The sequence below is a fragment of the Danio rerio genome, chromosome 3 (genome assembly GCF_049306965.1).
Source record: "Danio rerio strain Tuebingen ecotype United States chromosome 3, GRCz12tu, whole genome shotgun sequence".
NCBI lineage: Eukaryota > Metazoa > Chordata > Actinopteri > Cypriniformes > Danionidae > Danio > Danio rerio.
The window spans coordinates 48,112,306-48,129,223 of record NC_133178.1 but is presented as its reverse complement, the minus strand read 5'-3'; the positions used below and the strand labels follow the sequence as shown (position 1 = coordinate 48,129,223).

Genomic DNA, 16,918 nt, shown 5'->3' with positions numbered 1-16,918 from the left:
TGTTCCTACATTTTTAAATTAGTATTTATAGAAATAATAGATAAATGCAAACACTTGACAAAGGGAATGAGAATTTTTTGTAGTTACACCAGCAAAGCATACAGCATGTTTTTGTTTTTATATTGTTTTATTTTTAATTATAGGCACGGCACAGTGGCTCAGTGGTTAGCACTGTCACTTCACAGCAAGAAGGTTGCTGGTTCAAGTTCTGGCTGGGCCAATTGGCATTTTTGCGTGGAGTTTGTGTGTTCTCCCCATTGCTCTGGTTTCCCCCACAGTCCAAAGACATGCAGCAAAAGTGAATTTGATTAACTAAATTGGCCTTAGTGTATAAGTGTGTTTGAATGCAAGTGTATGGATGTTTCGCAGTACAGGGTTGCAGCTGCTGCATAAAACTTATGCTGGAATAGTTGATGGCTCCTTTCGCTGTGGCTAGCCCTGATAAATAAGGGACTAAGCCAAAAAAAATAATTAACGAATGATTGCCATTTTTTGGCTATAATCCGATGCACATTGAAACTGCTATAGAAAATATAAAGTAAATCTTGTTTCTAAACCATACAGTAGTAAAATGTATTGTACTGCATATTTTATTGTATTATCAAATCTTTGTTAATGAATGCTACATCAACATCATATATATAAGGGTGCAACCCATCACAGGGAATCATCCACAGACACTCATTCACATACACGCACCACTTGCTATTTTAGCATACATAATTCACCAACAGCAAATGTTTAGACTGTTGAAGACACTGGAGCACTTGGAGAAAACCCACATGAGGACAGGTGGAACATGCAAACTCCACACAGAATTAAGGTTCCAAGACGAGGCTCCAACCTTGACCTTCCTGCTGTGAGGTGACCATACCCACAATATCGAATCCATAAACTGCAAAAAAATACTGTAGTACTTTTTTTTTTTTTTTTTTTTTTTTACTGCAGTGAACTGTGGTGTTTTTATTATAACATACTATATGTATAATATACAGTGGTGGAAAGAGTGCTGAAAAATCATACTCAGGAAAAAAGAACCATTATTTGCTTAAAAATGTAGTGCAAGTAGAGTAGAAGTATCTGTTGTGAATGTTACTCAAAGTATGAGTAAATAGTAGACTTTTCAAAATTACTCCAGAGTAGTGATTATTACACTGTAAAAAGCTGATGCTTGATAATTTACGTGTCATTTGTGAATGTGTGTAACAAAACATTCTTCAGTGCATTTAGTTATTGCCCAGCAGACACACAACATCTTAAGGCGTTAAAGTTAGGTTAGATTTAGGTCATGAGGTCAGGTGACCAAAATTTAATGTCTTGTCAGCGTCTAAGGACAATGTTATTTTGATGTCCAGTAACAATGTCAAATGATGTTGATTACTGGTTGATTTTAGGTTGTTATAAAGAGGCCAAAATCCCACATCATAAATCAACATCATATTGATGTCAAATACTAACATTTATTTGTCAGGTATGGCAACCAATATCCAACATCTGATAGACGTTATGGTGGTAACGTCCACACAACACCAAGCTGTACCATCAATAGGCGTTGATATTTGGTTGATTTTTGGTTGGACATTTCTGACGTCAACCCAATTTTCATTTCCAAAACAAGATGTAACGTCCCCACAGCATTGGGGTACAATTTCAATTTGACCCCATGTTGACGTCTTGTGCCTGCTGGGTGTTTAAAGCTATTTCTATCATACAATAAACCTCTGTCATCTTCTCATCAGTGAATTGCATCTAAACAGTCTCTGGGCCAATGCATGTAAAGATTTTAAACATCTTCTTGGACACTTTTAATGCTTCCAAACAGTTTGCTGCAATTATAAATTGTTCATTATAATGTGATTTACCTTGTATGTGTGATTTGATTGGACAGCAAACACAGGACAGATTTTTTTAATGCCTATAGACAGGAAAAAATAAAAGTAGTGACTGCAGGTTGATGGAAAGTAGTGGAGTAAAAGTATCAAGACTGTGCTAAAAATTTAGTTAAGGAAAAGTAAAAGTACACATTTATAAAACCATGTAGTAAATTACAATTTAACTACTCAATTCCAGTAGTTTGAGCATTTGTAATGTGTTACTTAACACCACTGATAATAGTATAATATACTCTTTTGTTGTGCAAAAAAAAAAAAAAAAAAAAAACTAGGAAACTATAGAATTACCACAAAAGATTAATTAAAGTACTTTACCATAGTATTGTTCAAAAACACTTAAGTATTTACTATACTCATTTTTATGTTGGTACATTGTTTAACCACTTGCTCAAAAAGTGAATAATTTAATTCAAGATATGGATGTATGCAAATAAAATCGAACCACAAGATAATGAAATGACGGTCTGAAATAATTACACAAATGAGAACATTTATCATTATACTCATCTCTATTTTAGATGCTTTTCCTGGTCCATTAGGAAAAATGGCAATAAACACCACATGATTTGATGTATATTTAATGAAGTGTCTGTCTCTTATATTAAGCTCTGACTCACTGATTCATTAAAGGCTTGTTCAGTGCAGCTCTCTGCTCCAATTTCTCTTAACAGCTAATTAGCAATGAATACATCAGGGATGCAATGGTCAAAATATGAGGGAACCATTACATGAAACTGGACAAGGAAATATCTCATGTTGGCTTGAGAAAGCTTACTGTTATCATATTTCAGCTTATTCTTTGGGGATATCTAAATTTGAATAACTTATTAGCCAAAGAAATGTTAAACGATGCCAGCAGTGTGCTCAATCATATTAGTAGTGTGTTATGGTCAAACATACAGATAGCATTCTAAGTGTAGCAAAGGATTAGAACATGCTACCAATGTCACAAAAACAGGCCATTATGTGGGTGAATATGCTAAAAAACATGCTAGCAATAGGCTAAACTATGTTAACAGTTTTTAAAACATACATAGGCTACATGAAAGTATTGAGATATCTAAGCGTGGTAAACGTTATCATTGCTAAAACATGCTAGCATTTCTGCAGACAGCAGTTTTCTTAGAATATAACCCGCAGGTATTTACAATTCCTATATAATATTTATATAATAATTAATAATTATTAGAAAAGCCCTAAATCTAATGTATCAAATATATTTTCTTATTGTTAGTTCATATGACTTGATGCATGAATACTGCTGTTTTCAATGTAAACCTCTTTGTGTATATAAAATCTGAATAGCTAGCAATACTGTGTGTTCTAAAAATGTTAGCAATACTGTATGCTCTAGAAATGTGTTAAGAGATGCTAGCAGTGTGTTACTATTAGCAAAGCATTAAACTGTGTTAGTGCTTAAATATTCAAGCAGCATTTTGAAGCATGCTGGCAGCAATGTTAAGAATGCTAACATAACTAGCATAACTAACATGCTCTGCTCTGGACTTTAGAGCAGCTTGTAGACGGTCAGTTTCTCAAAATAGCAACATGCCAACAATGCGCCTGTGGTGTAAATGGATTTGCTATTTCAAATGGTACAAAACATAAAAATTAGGGTTGCGCTGGTCTGAAAATTGCATTGCTAATAAACTTTTTACAGGTGAGTGGGTCTTCCGGTCTAGAAAGGAGGGGTGTTAAAGTGCATTGTTGGCGTGTTGCTATTTTGAGGAATAAAAATAGACTGTGCAATTGATCAGCTAAAAGCAAGTCTAAAGTCCAGCCCAGAGTGCATTATTTGTGTGCCTTAAATACGTACACATTGCTTAATACACACAGGGTGTACAGCAATACACAAATATCTTTACAAATGAAAAAGAACTAAAGGATTCAAATGTTAAAAAAAATTATTACTTTCTACATAAATATAAAAACCACTGCCTCCATGCCTTCTTCATCTTTTGGAGCTTTTTTCAGTTTATTCCTGACAACTTACTTTTGAATGTTATTGTTAGTAGTATTATTTATTACATGCATAGTTATATTTGTTTTAATTAAAACAAGCTTTGATTTGTCTACCTGTCAAGTTTTGGACCATATGTGTGGGACCAGACGTAGTTTTAACTTTAAGTTTAACTTTAAGTTTAAGACCACATTTTGCTTATATTGTTCATGTGTTGGTTTTCTAGAAATTAAACTGAATTAAGAAATTGTTTTAAAACAAATATTTGCGCTTAACAAACAAAATTAAATATGTAGACTAATGGATGTCTTCGGTGGAGTACACACAACACCGTTTTCTTATCCACAAAGGTAAAGGAGAAAGTGAAGAGAAAGTAAATAGGCCAAATGAAGGAGGCTCATTCTTTATCCTCGCACTACAGTTTTCTCACCAGTGAAGCATTCGTTTTTCCACTTACAAAGTCCCCCATGTAAATAGCAAATGCATCATGTTGTGACGCAACTAACTCTTAAAGGGAATGAGAAATGAGACTCTGGTTGGTCTGAATAGGTGATAGGTGGTTAGCACTATCACCTCACAGCAAGAAGGTTCCTAGTCCAAGTACCGGCTGGATTAGTTGGCATTTCTGTGTGGAGTTTGCATGTTCCTCCGCTTTCTCAGGTTTCCCTTAGAGTCCAAAGACTTGCACTATAGATGAATTGGGTAAAATAATTAGCCACAGTTTGTGTGTGTGTGTGTGTGTGTGTGTGTGTGTGTGTGTGTGTGTGTGTGTGTGTGTGTGTGTGTATGAGTATTTCCCAGTACTGGGTTGTGGCCTGGAAGGGCATCCGTCTGGTAAAACATATGCTGAAATAATTGGTGGTTCATTCCGCTGTGTTGACCCCAGATAAATAAGGGACTAAGCTGAAGGAAATGAATGAATAAATATAATGGTATATGAATGTCTTTACTGCTTATTGCACATTTTGCTTACGTATAGTGAAATACAGGGAACATATAGATTTTATAAATGACACCAGACTTAATGATAAATAAATAAAAAATATCTGAGCTGTAATACACACATAACTATTTTGACCAAGAGAAGAATAAGTACTCTATCTCTTTTCCTTAGCTTTTTTTTTTGCAATATAATGCATCATATAATTCCTTTATTTTTTGGCCTGACCTGGATGTGTTTTTGTGATCAAATATTATGTCATCCTTCTCTCGAGGTATTGCTTATATAAATACCCTCTTACACATACAAAGATTTCATTGTTAAAATAGTCCTCACAATGACCAGGATGATACCACTTATTGTCATCAAGAGTGTGTGTTTTTGTACACACACACACATTGATGTGACGCTGATTCTTAGTGCAGTAGGTAAGACCATCATTTTCAAGAAGTGCTCAGAAAAAAAAAAACATCTAGTCCTCCACGCCCACAAAACTTGATTATTACTATAGACGAATGCGTTAGGAAACTCAGAGGTGCTCTTGGTTGCTATGGCAACACACAGCATGATCTGGTGGGATTCTGGCTGTGAAAAGCGGATACGTCAGGGTGAAGCACCACGAGCGGCCCAGGGACCCCTATCCAGACTGTGTATTCACATCATCACATACGACAGATCACACATGTGCTTGCCTCATGTTCACTGCTCTGCTCCTATTCCCATTGTGATGATATAATTCACCGGATATTATACTTCCCTCTGTGTTTCCGTTCAATTACACGGAGATCTCTGGAAATGAGACTGGCTCCAGGAAGTCTTTAAATGACTGGTGTGATCTGGCTCACACCGACCTGGTCGGTGTGCCTAATGCCTCTTTATGAGTCCCTGGACGGTTGGAGCCAAGAAAAACTGATTCAGACTGGAACTGGCAAACTGCTGCGATACAGTGATCTGGATGTGTGTGACATTCTCCAATGAGTGACCTTTAGAGGGATGTAATTGTTATTTATAAGCTAATGCTTGTAGACAGCAACTGTGGCGTGACGTCAATTAGCAGAGGCAATCATATTGACTCAGCTTTCAGTCTGTGTAAATGAACTGGAACTGTTTATAGTGCATCCTGTAGAATGGAACGTTTAAAAACATTCATCAGCTAGCGGTTTTTGAATTTAAGTATAAGACTGAAACATTACACATTGGCTTTGACTAATGGATTACGATCTGGTCCATGGTGTGGCTAGAAACAGCCTATCATTGTGGGGATGTTGAATTTTGTTTGGAAATGAAAATCGAGTTGACGTCAGAACTCAACGACAGGTCGATGTCAATGTCCTAAATATCTAGGGCTGCAACTAACAATTATTTTAATAATCTATTAATTTGTCAATTATTTTTTTTGGATTAATTGATGAATCGGATATAAAAATATAAGTAATTTATAATATTAAAAATAAGCTAAGTAGTTTTTTAGTTTCCTGTTTTCAATCCATATATATATATATATATATATATATATATATATATATATATATATATATATATATATATATATATATATATATATATAAATCAAGATACATACTAGACACATTAAATAACATAAAAAATGATGTCTTGTTTTCTGAAAAAAGAAAAAAAAAACACCTCAAATTGCGTGATTGTTTGCTTAAAAAAAGCAAAATTATTTGCCAATGGGGTAAGAAAAGTAATCTTAATAAAATTTATTTTCAAGTTGTAAGCATCACTTAATTTTCTCATGCCATTTTTTAAAATATTTGGTCTGGAAATGAGACTAAAGTACGAAAAGTTTTCTCGCAGTGCAGCTCTACATGACAACAGTTGAATGAATGGTCCAAAAAAAAGGCGAGTGAATAAAAATGTGCCTTTAGTCTTGCAAAGTGCAAAGTAACTCTACCACCGCTGCTTTACTACTGTTGTGAACATGAAGCGTCATGTTTGTCACATGACACACCGCAGCCACAATAGCGCTGTATGACAGATGTATCGTTTTTATTTTCGTTTTTCTTTTCCCGTTTTATTTATATTTATTTATTTAGATATGGCCAGTTCACCCCTGTGCTAACTCGTTTTATTCTAACATTGTTATTTTATTACAATTGCAAAAGACAAAATCTGCATGCCTCTGTTGCCTTGCAACTTTCTGCTATCAAAAACATGGGTAGTGTGCCTAGCCAACATATTGTGCCAATACGCTTCGAGCATTTTGAGTCCTGGCTTGTGGACTTTTTGAGATCCCATCGCCCCTCTCTCCAATTTCACTTTCTGCTAAATACACCGTCCTATCCTAATAAAGGCAAAAACAAAATAAAGGCATAAAAATATACCGATACATGAATAAATAAATCTTTAAAAACATATTTCTGGTATCAAAAACTCACATGTGTTTTAACCTTCAAAAGCAACATTTGCAGTGCAGTGAAACAAACTAAATTTTGCTTTCCAGCTTGCTGGACAAAGGGAAGTACTCACTATCGAGGGTGGTCTAATAACTTGGATACACAATCATAGGCTATATTACAACAAAGATAATACTTCGGTAACACTTTATAATAACTATACAATAGTGAATTCATTATCTGTTAAGCATTAACTCTACGTTATTAAGAGTTAGTAAGCAGTTTACAACTGCTGCTACAAATGCTATATTCTTGACTTATAACCACATTTATAATGTGCTTAATAATTGTACTTTCATACTTTGTTAATGATTTATTTTTTATCATGTCATCATGACTGCCACAACTTCGACACCTTTGAGAGCTTTAAGAACTTTCACACTCGCCTCACAGCTACAAAAACACAGCAATTAAACTCTTACAGAAGGCCACAAATGTCAACTAAAGTATGGAGATCCTGATTAGCTAAAAATGATAGACTATTTCCAAATAGGTATGCATATGAGGGGTCAAATCTTCTTCCAAGATAAAAGGTAGACAGAAGTCGTAGCTCAAACTGACAGCAGACTATCCAGAGCTGACCTCCTGTAAGAATGATAGAAAGCATTAAGAAGCTGTAAGAAAACATAAACTGTTTTGTGCTCTAGACCGTTTCTTGTGCTTTCAGCCATCTTATCAAAACTGGTACAATAAACCTCTTTTTGCTGGCAGCTTGCTAATACACAGAGCATTTATCTGTCACACAAATGAATTTAGAAAAATAATGAATAGAAAATAGCATCAGGTAAGAGTTGTTTCCAGTCCATTGACAGTACACTTTCATCAAAGAGGTTTCCATGACCTCTGACCTGACTTGGTAGATCCTGAGAATAAAGATTTGGTTGACAGACAGAAACATTCATTCACTGATTTCATTCACTGACATTGTTACATACTGTAACTCTATACAAAGCTCTTGAATTATGAAACTTGAGAAATTAGATATTACTTTGGGTTTGTGCATGATTACCTGACTGCCATTGATTTTAAATGTGTAGACTGTAATCTTGTTATCCGGGTTATGATTTATTTTTTTTTAGCTGTTTTTAATAAGATTAAATCTTGGTAATATACAAGAGCTGGTGGAATTCTAGATTACATCATTCAGTTTGATTTTAATAGCACAATGCATATTGTTCAATCAGCTTGTTGTGTTTTAGTGGTACAATCAGGAAGTTCCCCTTCGGTTGGGGAACTTCAGTGCCATAGAGTGGATTGATTGAATCCACGAAATGGGAGGATTCGGATCAGAAGCCGCTTGTCTGGAGAGTATTGAACGGGCCAATAAATGAAATTAATTGGCAGCGTAAGCTTGCGCAGGTGTGCGGCATCTGCAATTATCTCAGCATATAAGCACACCTGAAGCCAGCAGACGCCATCCTTTTCGCTTCAGATCCTTTCTGAGTGAGTCGATGAGGGTTCCTCTTGCTGATCAGCACTTCAGAGCGAACGAGTGTGTCTCCCGGTCCAGAGTGGGTCTTCGCGGTGGCAGACGGTCGAGCTGGGTTTCTCCCTTGCCTGCGGTTCTTTGGTTCCGGTCCTCCAGAGCGGTGCGTATTGTTGCAAACTTTCCTAAAAGAGCAACACAGTCGTGCAGCACGTCCTTTTCAGGATGGCGCTCTGACTGTGCGTTTCTGGATCGGGGGTTTCCTGGCTCCGGATGATGGACACGATCACTGCATTGCATGTTTGGGGGTCCAGCATGTTAATGCGGTGCTCGCGGGCGGTTCATGTCGTCATTGCGATGCCATGACCGTTGCACAGCTAAGATCGCGGCTAACTTTCGCAAGAGAGCGAGCCACCCCAGTTGCCTTCTGTTCTAAAAAAGCAGCGGGTGCTCGGGCAGATCTGAGGGTTTCAGCGGGAGATAATCCGCCGCCCACGGGCTCGCGGACCTCTCGCTCCTCACGGCGCTCCATCCAAGCTTCGGGTAGTGGGAGTGATCCGTCTAACCAGATGGTAGCTCTCACACTGCTTCGGCCGTGGGGTTGGAGATGGTTTATCCCCCAGCTCCGCGGCCGGACCGACTAGATGGGTGCTACGTAGAGGACCAGAGGGCGAAGCCTTCGAAGCCTCTCGTCCCCTTCTTCCCGGAAGTGCACAGTAGGCTCACGCAGTCTTGGAGGGCACCTTTCTCTGCCCGTGCTGCGTGTGCCTCCGCCCTCACCGCCCTTGACGGCGGAGCTGCCAGGGGGTATGAGGCGATCCCGTCAGTGGAGCGCGCTATTGCGGTCAATCTTTGTCTGCGCGGCGCCTCTACGTGGCGGGGTTTGCCCCGCCTCCCGTCCAAAGCCTGTAGGTTGTCTGCCTCCCTCGGAGCCAGAGCTTATAAGGCTGCGGGCCAGGCTGCTTCTGCTTTGCACGCGATGGCCACCTACCAGCGCTACCAAGCGCAGGCGCTGGCCGAGCTGCACGAGGGCGGGTCCAACCCAAGCTTATTACATGAGCTGCGCACCGCGACCGACTATGCTCTTCGGACTACTAAGTCCGCCGCGTGTGCGCTGGGGAGGACGATGTCCACACTTGTGGTTCAGGAACGCCACCTCTGGCTAAACCTGGCCGATATGCGCAATGTTGACAAAGTTCGCTTTCTTGACTTGCCCATATCCCAGGCTGGCCTGTTCGGCGACACCGTCGGTGAATTCACCCAGGAATTTAAGGCGGTGAAAGAGCAGTCGGATGCGATGGGCAATGTCATCTATCGGCGTGGCCGTAAACCCGCTCCGCCCGCCGAGCCATCCACCTCCGCTGTTCCTCGCCGAGGGCGCAGCGTACACCTCGAAAGCAGGCAGCCCCTCCTGCCCAGGGCGCCGTTAAGTCCGGTAAACGGACCACGAAGCGTCCCTGAGACAGGCCATCCGGAGAAGAGGAAACTTGCTCTTTCCCCGCTGGAGTGCGGGGCCCCGATAACAACGGTACTTTTCAGTGCCACCAAAACATCAGTAAAAGAGCACTTTTTTTCCCTTCCCCGTATGTGGCTGCACGAGTTCTGCCAGTCCGGGACGCGCTGCCTTCCGGCTCGCAGACTCTACGTGCTTCGCCAGTGGCTCACGAGCGCTGGGGGGACGGTCTCCCTTCCCTCAGCCCTCCAGCCCCCTCTCCGGAGTCAGGGTGCGGAGCCAGAGCGAATCGCTCTCCTCCAGCTCTTTCGCGGGACCCTCGTGCTTCCCGGATCAGCACACCCACTCCGCGCTGCCCCACCGCTGGTACGTCAGCGATTGTAGCGATGACTCCATTAGCGAGGGCTCTGCCTGCCCGGTTAGCACGGGCCAGCCCCTCGCGGTGGCTCATACGCACAATCAGACTCTGTTACGCGATTCAGTTCGCGAAACGGCCCCCCAAGTTTACGGGCGTGTATTTCTCCAGGGTCAACCCCCTGTCCGCCCCTGTCTTGCGAGAGGAGATTGCTGCCCTCCTGGCGAAGGGTGCAATCGAGCCGGTTCCTCCAGCCGAGATGGAGAGTGGGTTTTACAGCCCATACTTCATCGTACCCAACAAGAGCGGTGGGTCACGGCCAATCCTAGATCTGCGTGTTTTGAACCGCTGTCTGCACAGGCTGCCGTTCAGAATGCTCACGCAGAGGCGCATTCTCCAATGCGTTCGTCCTCAGGATTGGTTTGCAGCCATAGACCTGAAGGACGCGTATTTCCATGTCTCCATTCTTCCACGCCACCGCCAATTTCTGCGGTTTGCGTTCGAGGGTCGAGCGTGGCAGTACAAGGTCCTCCCCTTCGGGCTCTCTTTGTCTCCGCGGGTCTTTACCAAACTCGCGGAGGGTGCCCTAGCGCCCCTTCGGCTCGCGGGCATTCGCATACTCAATTATCTTGACGACTGGCTGATTTTAGCCCACTCGCGGGAGCAATTGATTATGCACAGGGACAAGGTGCTTCGGCATCTCCGCCTACTGGGGCTTCAGGTCAACCGAGAAAAGAGCAAACTCGCCCCCGTGCAGAGGATTTCTTTTCTCGGGATGGAGCTGGACTCGATCACCATGGTAGCGCACCTCTCCGAGGAACGCGCTCGCCTGTTGCTGAACTGTCTGAGGGAGCTCGACAGCAAACTAGTGGTCCCACTGAAGTTCTTTCAGAGGCTCCTGGGGCATATGGCATCCGCAGCCGCTGTCACACCACTCGGGTTGCTCCATATGAGACCACTTCAGCACTGGCTTCACGATCGGGTCCCCAGACGCGCATGGCACGCGGGCACACATCGGGTCTCGGTTACTGCGCTGTGTCGCCGCGCCCTCAGTCCTTGGAACGACCCCTCGTTCCTACAGGCCGGTGTGCCTCTAGGACAGGCGTCCAGCCATGTTGTTGTTTCAACAGACGCTTCCAACATGGGTTGGGGGGCCGTGTGTCGCGGGCATGCGGCTGCAAGCCTGTGGAAGGGTGCCCAGCTGCATTGGCATATCAATCACCTAGAGCTGTTGGCAGTGTTCCTCGCTCTCCACCGCTTTTTACCGGTGCTGGAGCGGCAACACGTGCTGGTCAGGACGGACAGTATATCAACCGCATGGGGGCTATGCGCTCTTGCCGCATGTCTCAGCTCGCCCGCCGTCTGCTCCTCTGGAGTCACCCGCGGCTGAAATCGCTGCGCGCCATTCACGTTCCAGGCACGCTCAATCGTGCAGCCGATGCGCTCTCACGACAGCTGTTACGCCCTGGAGAATGGAGACTCCACCCCGAGTCTGTTCAGCTGATATGGGCGCGATTCGGGGAGGCCCAGATTGATCTGTTTGCTTCCCCCGAGAACGCTCACTGCCAGTTGTTTTTTTCCCTGACCGAGGGCTCTCTCGGCACGGATGCACTGGCCCACAGCTGGCCTCGGGGCATGCGCAAGTATGCGTTTCCCCCAGTGAGCCTGCTCGCGCAGTTTCTGTGCAAGGTCAGGGAGGACGAGGAACAGGTTCTTCTAGTTGCGCCCCTTTGGCCCAACCGGACCTAGATATCAGAGCTCTCACTCCTCGCGACGGCCCTCCCCTGGCGGATCCCTTTAAGAGAACCTACTCTCTCAGGGACAGGGCACCATCTGGCACCCTCGCCCCGATCTTTGGAACCTCCACGTGTGGTCCCTAGACGCGAGGAAGACTTAGGTAACCTACCGACTGCAGTGGTTAATACCATCACTCAGGCTAGAGCCCCCTCCACGAGGCGCGCCTACGCCCTGAAGTGGAGTCTATTCACTGAATGGTGCGTCTCTTTCAGAGAAGACCCCCGAAATTGCCAGATTAGTGTTGTGCTCTCTTTCCTTCAAGAGAAGTTGGACAGCAGGCTGTCGCCCTCCACTCTCAAGGTTTACGTGGCCGCCATCTCCGCTTATCATAGCGCGGTAGCTGGCAGCACCGTGGGAAAGCATAACCTGGTCATCCAGTTCCTTAGGGGTGCTAGGCGAATTAATCCATCTCGCCCCCCTCTCATGCCCTCTTGGGATCTCGCCCTCGTTCTCACGAGTCTGCGATCCGATCCCTTTGAGCCACTCGAATCAGTATCTCTAAGATTTCTGTCCCTGAAGACAGCTCTGCTGGTTGCGTTGGCCTCCATCAAGAGGGTCGGGGACCTGGAGGCATTTTCGGTCAGTGACTCGTGCCTGGAATTTGGGCCGGATTACTCTCATGTCATCCTGATACCCCGCCCCGGTTATGTGCCCAAGGTTCCTACCACCCCCTTTAGAGATCAGGTAGTGAACCTGCAAGCGCTGCCCCCGGAGGAGGCAGACCCAGCCCTTTCTTTACTTTGTCCAGTTCGCGCTCTGCGCATTTATGTGGACCGTACTCAGAATTTTAGATCGTCTGAGCAGCTCTTTGTCTGTTATGGCGGTCGGCAGGAGGGAAGTGCCGTATCGAAACAAAGATTATCCCACTGGATTGTGGATGCCATTTCACTCGCTTATTCGAGTCGAGGTCAGTCGTGTCCCCCGGGAGTACGTGCACACTCCACTCGGAGCGTTGCATCCTCTTGGGCGCGTGCACGCGGCGCCTCTCTAACAGACATCTGTAGAGCTGCGGGCTGGGCGACACCCAACACATTTGCAAGGTTTTACAATCTGCGAGTGGAGCCGGTTTCCTCAAGGGTATTAGGTAACCCTTTGGTGATTGAGGAGACAACTCGGTAGGGTGTTGAAACACGCTTGCTGCGCCATTCTCCCTAACACGGAGGTACGTGCGCCTTTTTATCTGTCAGTAAAGTTCCCCGTCAGGTGAGCCCTGCAGATTCCTCCGTGGCCCCCAGCACTGACTCAGCGGAGGAGTCACTTGCTGGCCCACTACGTTGTAGGTCTGCCCGCTGGTCAGCCCGCGTTTTGGGTATAGGTGCCTGCTTTGCGTGATCCCCACTAGGCGATCCCATATGCTCATTCCGCCACGGTTAAGTCCCCCCCCTGGGCGGACCCGTGTCTTCCCTCTCCGCTAACCATGCTTTTGCTATGAGTACTCCCCCTTTTTAGGGCTAGTCCATATGTAAATTCTGCCATCTATCCTCCCCTTGGGTAACGGATGGCCTCCGCATCGTCCTCCCTATCGGGATTGCACGCTTCCCAACGTACTGTCGTATTTCCTAGAATTATCTAGATGCTCACGACTTCCCAAAAAATATATCTAAATCCGTAAAACTTCTGTTGAAGTAGGATAAATTAGGGCCAGGGACACGTTGGAGGACCGCGCCCCCCGTGATGTGGGTGCGTCACGCTTGCTTGACTATCTCCTCATCGGGGGTGTTGGTAAGGTGCAGTCATTATGGCGCTTTCCATACTTCTCCCATTTCGTGGATTCAATCAATCCACTCTATGGCACTGAAGTTCCCCAACCGAAGGGGAACGTTCGAGGTTACAGAAGTAACCCTTCGTTTCCCGAGGAGGGGAACGGAAGTGCCATACTCCGTCGCCATGATGACTGTCCCTTAGCTGTTTGAAAGTCTCTTCAGCTTAAAAGGATGGCGTCTGCTGGCTTCAGGTGTGCTTATATGCTGAGATAGTTGCAGATGCCGCACACCTGCGCAAGCTTATGCTGCCAATTAATTTCATTTATTGGCCCGTTCAATACTCTCCAGACAAGCGGCTTCTGATCCGAATCCTCCCATTTCGTGGATTCAATCAATCCACTCTATGGCACTTCCGTTCCCCTCCTCGGGGAACGAAGGGTTACTTCTGTAACCTCGAACGTTCTCTGTTCATAGAGGAGTGTGGCAGAGTAATAGCTATATGTTACAGATTATTAAGATTATGTTATGTTTTTCTAGCAGCTAAAATTATGAATGTTATTCCAGAAATCAAGCATGCAGTGAAGCAATGTTAATCCAACATATTAACATTATTAACTTGTTTCTGTAGCTCAAACAGTAGAGTGACAGCAGAATGTATTCCTGGTAAGATTTTTGGATAAAAGTGTCAAAGTGTCAAATATGTAAATGTCTTTGAGCTATCTGGAATTGGTTCAACATCATGTTTGCATTATGAGTTTCTTTAAACACACAAGCATATATCTAGAAAAAAGTTGGTGATAGTCATATACTGTACAATTAGCTGCTATACAATTCTACTGTGTATTATTCTTATATATTATTGTTATATAATTCTACTGTATATTATTATTATACTATTATACTGTATATTAGTATTATACTATTTTAGTATAATACTAATATGTAGTAGAATACTATAATAATAATATGCAGTAGAATAATATAATACAGTATTCTACTAAATATTTTTATACTATTCAACTGTATATTATTCAATTAAAGGATTAGTTTAACCAATGGAAGGTAGTATTTACTCACCCTTAATAGTCCAAGACATTTACTCATCTTCAGGACACAAATTAAGATATTTTAGATGAATTCTCTATTCTCTATAGACAACAATGATCCTATAATGTTCAAAGTCTAAAAAAGAAACCAAACAAATTGGTGTAAATATTCCATGTGACTTCAGTGGTTCAACTGTTATGATATGAAGCTCCAAGAACACTTTTGTGCTTGCAGCCATAATCCAAAAAAATAAAATAAAATAAAATAATAATAATAATAAAAAAAAAAAACAATAAAAACTTTCTTTGCTTAAATTTTCCCTGGAAGAGATTCTTAACACACCTACGGTATGTGTCTAGTTTTGTATTATTTTGTAACAACACAATTTGTATTATTTTAAACTCAACTCATGTGGTATTCTACTTAACACAGACCGTATCAATGTATCAAGGTATTTGTGCTGCCCATCACATTACAAACCACAGGAGAGGGCAAATTATTCAGCAGGATAGCACTACTTCAGCCTCCACGTCAAAGTTCCTAAAGGAACAGAAGGTCAAGGTTCTCCAGGATTGGCCAACCCGGTCACCAGACATGAACCTTATTCTATAATGATGACTTTTTATTCTATACTGTACAATAATTCTGTTAAGTGACAAAACTTTTGTCTAAGTCAGACCTTACTGTCCTAATTAAATATTTAAAAAATTAAGGCATGATCATATTTTTTTGGGTAAAGTATCATAATCTAGAGGCCTTTGCCTTTCATTTAAGCCAGTTCTGATGCAAAAAGATCGTCTAGAAGTCAAGTTATTTTTTGTTTTTCCTAAAAAAAGGATAGGATCAATACTTTTTTTCAGGTAATGTACTGAATATTAAAACATGACAAACTTTTACAGCACATTTCTTCAGAATAATTATCACTAATAGATTTGTTTTAAACAATTATGCATCTTGGTTTACAAAAAGAGAAGAAATCTCATATTTATACCCAGAGGGAAAAGCCACAAAAAACACAAGCCCTTACCAAAATCACTGCAATTCCCATCAACTCAATAAATACATAACAAATAGATTGTTACTTAGTCCTGTTGAAAGCTGCAATTTGCAAAATAAGTCGTAGTCGGACATGGTTGCTGTCAATGAACGCTTACTAAATGCACAATGACTATCTTAATAATTCACAATACCACTCCAAATACCAAGCTAAGCATCTACATTCTCCATCGATTAAAAAAAAAACAGATGCCAACAGTTTGAACAGAGCCAACAGAGGGATGTAAGCAGCAAAAAGAACACACTTTCTTTTTAAACACAATCAGTTGAATATCCCCCACTGGCTCATATATATCAGCCGATAACCACTGATAATGCCCATTCAATTCAGTGATTGGCCGCATATACACAAGATGTGTTAAATTAGCCATAACACAGAAGTTAACTTATTTTCAAGAATGTAGGCAAAAAGGGTCATATTTACAGTGATTTTGATGCACAATAAAGTTTTGAAGCTTCATATAATCGTTACAGTACCACAAAAGTCACACAGAATTTTTCGACCAATTTTTGGGTTCCTTTATGTGTAATTCCTGTCTGTCGAGGATCTAAAATATCTTAATTTGAGTTCCAAAGATGAAGGAAGGTCTCAGGGGACAGGAACAATATGGGAGTGAGTATTTAAAATGTCTAACTAAGTAGTAGAAGACTGATAGGTTAGTAGATTAAAGGCCCATTATACTAAAAGCAATATGGAGAACACATAATTGTGTGACCTAATTTAAAATAAAAAATCAGGCCAAAAAGAAGTTCAAGGCCTTTTATAGTCAAAAGAATGTCTAAAGGGGATCATCAAAGTGTTGCTATTAGTAATATAGTCATCTGGGGTCTTTCAAAGGCCTTCATGTGCAGCAGTAATGCCCCCTACCTTT

General features: G+C 42.3%; 1 protein-coding gene across 2 annotated transcripts in view; it reads left to right on the top strand.

Annotated features, from left to right (window-relative positions):
- kcnt2b (potassium sodium-activated channel subfamily T member 2b) overlaps nucleotides 1–16,918 on the top strand; it is a 187,664-nt gene that overhangs the window by 54,374 nt on the left and 116,372 nt on the right. The window lies entirely within an intron of this gene.